Below are 4,874 nucleotides of genomic sequence, written 5' to 3'. Positions count from 1 at the left end.
AAAAAAAAAAAAAAAAAAAAAAAAAGAAATGTAAAACCATCGATTGAACCAAGAATGAAAGCGTTTTTCCTTGATTGGACATGACAAGATTTGTTCAACGGAAGCCGCCGTAAAACTTGGACCGTTGGCACGAAAGACGGCCGTTACCGGGAGAAGACTATAGAAATCGGTTCGCACCTGCCTGGCCCGGTAAAAAGAAAAACCTACCCAGAACCCCCGTGAGCCCCGAGGTCTAAAGTAAGTTTATGGATGTCTCGCCCCTTATTCGTGACCGTCCCGGCACAGGTTTCGAGTTTGAGAGATTTCCAACGCTCCCGCGTTTTCTTATAGAGATTGTTGCTTTTCTCCGTGCCGATTTCCTTCACGAATATTTCGTATTCTCGTGTTTCCTCGTGTATGTGTTCATTGGGTAATACCATCGTGTATTGTGCACAAAGTTTTTACGAAGCCTTATCCGATCGAAGCTTGCAGATCACGGTAAAATATACGGTTGAAATATCGAAGGCGACGAAATTGATTTCAAAAATTACGTATTCTTCGTTACGAAATGGTGCTTGAAATTTCTATGATAGTTTTCTATAATAATAAAGCAAAATTCTGTCTTTTAATTTTGCAGAATCGTTCCATTCGTTATATGTTTTATGCAAAAGCTGAAGAAACTTCTTGAACCCATTTGTTTTCCCCAATCTTTCTCCCCAATCAACGTTTCCCGCCCCGGTAAACTTTTGACACTCTCATACCGTAAACATGTGTGGAAATGTATCCTCGATGCGATCGACGAGCCTTTTAAACCTGTTTCGTTGCAGAGGATACGAAAAAAGAGATCGCGGAACAGAACGAATAAACGTGTTGATAGTTTCACGAGAGAATTTAGTCTAACGTTTTCTAAGCGATACCGTTTCACATTTCCATACGATTAGGAATCTGAAAGGCTAATCCGCCAGGTTAACAGCTTCATTCTGTTTAAGTTAACGATCTTCGAAAAACTGTTGTACCCGATCGGATTCTACGATACGATTGAGTTGATGTTTTCATATAAGGAACGAAGAGAAGAGATATTTTGTATTATAATTATTATATTTGGTCGAAAAAAAAAAGAAAAGAATTTTATTCGTTGAAAATGAATTCGAAGCGGATTAAAAGTATATGGCGTTGTCGAGAAATCGACATTGCGATTGCGGGTCTGGAAGTGTTGAAGTCTCCGAACGACAAGATAAGTTAAGGTACGTTTTACAATCGTATTGCGACTCTTGGTATTATAATTTTTTCGCATAATTTCGCATAATTTAATTTGTTCGCATTTTTTCAGGATGTTGAAGGGGACAAAAAGAAATTTTTGAAGAGACTTGGATAATATCGTCGGTTGATAATCCGAATTAAAAAGAATGGAAAAGATCGAGAAGGGGAGAATCTAATTATCTTCGTACTGACGGGGAACGGAAATGCCCATACGTTTGAAGAAAAATCGAGATCGTTCCGAGTAGGAGAGTTCGCCAAAAAGTTTCGAGAGTAAAGAGAAGCTTCTGCCGAGAGAATGACTCGAGGCAGAACACCGATGATGTCATCGGTCGGCGGATACTCGCGCCTACGCTTTTCTCTCTACCAGTTTCACTGGCAGGGATACCGCGTGTGCTCGTTCTTGGAGCCACTCTACACGAAGACCCAACCTCCACTACCGATTCCCCTTTTCGCTTCTCTTCTTAGCTGTACCTTTCGCTTCTCTTCTATCCACTGGCTCGAGGTCTCTACACTTCGTATCGTACGAGGACGAGGGGAGCGATATAACGTGCCGAGGACATGCTCGATTCTACCTTCATGCCAGTCTACATTGCCGGTATATACCGGTTATGCAGATGGAGCTTGGTCTGGACCCCCTCGGCAAACCCTCCAACAGAAAATCTCATCTTATTCTTCTTCATCATCATCATCTTCTTCTTCTTCTTCTGTTCTTCTTCTTCTTCTTCTTTCTCCTCTTCCTTCTTCTCCTCATCATCATCGTCATTATCATTATCATCGTCGTTATCATCATAGTCATCCTCATCTTTCGTTGTCATCCACTTCTTCTTTCCCCTTTCCTCGCATCTTTTCTCTTCGTCTCTGTTCCCTCCTTGTTCGCCACTTATATATGTTAAGCCGTCGTTGTACTTTCCGTCTCTATCTCACGACAAGCAATGTTGCCTTTGCCTTTACACACGATCATCCGGATATACCTACGCTCGTTCGTCCCTTTTTCTCGATTTTTCTGCTTGCCCTTCGCTGTTTCGCTCCGTCTGAACTTCTTCGCAGCCGTTAAAACAGTTAAGGTACTATGGTATGAACGAAGATTGCACAGCTTTCTCGAAGTTATTTACAGACGGATTTTTTCCCTCAAACAGGTATTTCGCTTGATAGCTGGTAAGCCAACTCCGAAGTTGAAAATAAAGAATTCCAATCGATCGATCCGTCCCGTCCAAGATCAACGTGATTAAGGAATTACGCGGTTATTAATCGATCGTAATTTTTCTCTTGTCAATGCTCTTTTCTTTTCTTTTTAATTTCATCGCGTAAATTTGAATTACTATTTTTCATCGATATTTCAACAATTTTAACGAGGCAAATAATAAGCAGCAGAAAGAGTTATTCCGTTGGCACTATTTTCAGCTGCGACAGATCCTTTTTGGGGAACACAATAGCTTCGTTGATCGCAAATCAACTTCGCAGTTGAAAGAACTGCGATTAAATCGCCGCCATCTACGATCACCCGTACCTGTTTGCGGTACCTCGTTAAAATCGACACGACTGTTCCAATCCTCTTCTTTCGAACCTATTACTTTTCAAATATTCCTTCGAAAGAAATCGTAATTGGACGAGATAAGTAAGAAACGTCTATAGTTGTTAAAAAGTACATTTCTACAACTCATTATATCGTATCGCTATGAAACGATCGTGTTGAAAATTTCGTATCGATTCAAAAAGATATTATCGATAATCATAATATGGAAAATATGTTTTCTTAACATATTAATGAGACAAATTTTGTCGCGAACCATCGAGTATCGATAAGCGTCTCCTTTAACAAACTAGGTCCTGGGACGACATTATAGCACGCTATAATGTCACGAAGATCGTAATTATTCGATGTAATAGATCCCTTTTAAGTAGTTGCGGATAATTCATTGCTTTCGATTTGACCGACGCAAAAGTCAAGCTGAATTATCACGACGAGCGACAACGTTACCAGTCCTCCATTTCGTAACCTCTCAAGTGACTAAGAGCATTTACATCGATAACAATATCTATGAGAACTTTCAAGTAGTTATATCACGCGTAGAATTCGAATTTTTTTTGTTTCTTTTTGCGAATATGTATCGAATTAATTACGAATTAAATTACGAAAAATATTTTAGACGATACTTGAACGTCGATCGTTGGGAGAATCAAGCGGAGAATCAAGGAAAAACCGATTGAAAAATAAGAAAAAGATTTCGATAAAGAGAAAGAATTAAAAAATTAAAAACTGATGCCGCGCATGTGTGAAGTTTATTTGTTGATATTAAGAACGTGAGTTATTGTGCAAATAATTGCCGCGGCTGTCTACACTTGTCACGGTTGCTTACAAAGTAAGGCGTGCTGCTCGCGACGATTACGTCTTTGCAAACAAGAGGAAAGAAAGAGGATAACGATGCATCTTTTCACCGAAATTCGAAGAAAACTTTGAATAGCTAGTAACGTGTATCTTCCGCCGCAAAACAAAGTTACGTCATCTTTCAGCTATATTAAAAAGTTTTTCTTGTTTCGCAAATTATATAGTTTAGATTATTTTATATTTTATATTTATACTCGTCCTTTCTTTTTCTTTTTTCTTTCTCTCTCTCTTCGTTTTTTATTCTCGCTTATTTTAAATCGGTAAAAGTCACGCGTTTATTTGCCAAAAAACGTGGAAATCACATAATATTCCATGGACAATGCGAAGGTTTTCGAATGCGCGAAACGTTCGTGGAATAAATTTAGGTGGTACTTGAGCGGAAAGCTGATCCACCGGACACAACGAGTTGCGAAACTTCTTCATGAGTACCGGTCATGAAGTTTTACTCAGATCGGTTATACCTATACCGGTTCACCATTTCGAACTTTAAACAAAAATAGAGATATTAAATCGGAGGAACAACGATCGCGAAAGTAAATTGGAGGATACGATTGGCGCGAGGGCAAGCCTGGGAATACATAGAATACGTAGAATATAATTATACGTGTATTGCGAAACTTTGCCGGATAATAGAGCGCGTACGATTCCTGGCAAACGTTGGTAGAGAACGGTGAATCATTTATGCGGAACGGGGTCCAACATACGGGAAGATTGCGCATGCATTGGTTATGTATCTTCTTAGAGGAACTATCGTCGTATTGTCAATGGATGGCCTCACAGTTTTGCGAGCATTTTTATCAGCTTGTTGCCCATATAAAGGAAATAATCGAGCGATTGCAATTGCCTTAAACGATTGCAACAGAATCAGAAGATAGATTCGTGATAATATGTATACACCGGCGACTCATGTCTGCCAGACTTGCCTAATCGAACGTTCAAATGCATAAATTGCATTGGCGCGTAAATAGATCACGATTCGTTCCTCGAGAATGGATCAGCAAGGAATGAAATGGATACTGGTTGGTTTTTTAATTCGTACAACCAGTGGACATCGAAAATTAAGGAGCAGCAGGTACTTGAGGGAATGTCAAAAAAACAGTGCTCGCCTCGATTACAAATCTCACGGCGAAGATGTCCGAAGATAGCGAAAGAATATTCGAGCACCCCAATGGGGCCCATTAGGATCCAAAGGTAGTTGGGCCAGTCCTCTATCTGACTGTCCTTCTTTCTCTCTTATTCTCGATGAATC

Source organism: Apis dorsata, unplaced genomic scaffold (assembly GCF_000469605.1).
Source record: "Apis dorsata unplaced genomic scaffold, Apis dorsata 1.3 scaffold_286, whole genome shotgun sequence".
In the NCBI taxonomy this organism is placed as follows: Eukaryota; Metazoa; Arthropoda; class Insecta; order Hymenoptera; family Apidae; genus Apis; species Apis dorsata.
The sequence above is the reverse complement of the archived record's forward strand: the minus strand, read 5'-3'. Positions refer to the sequence as shown.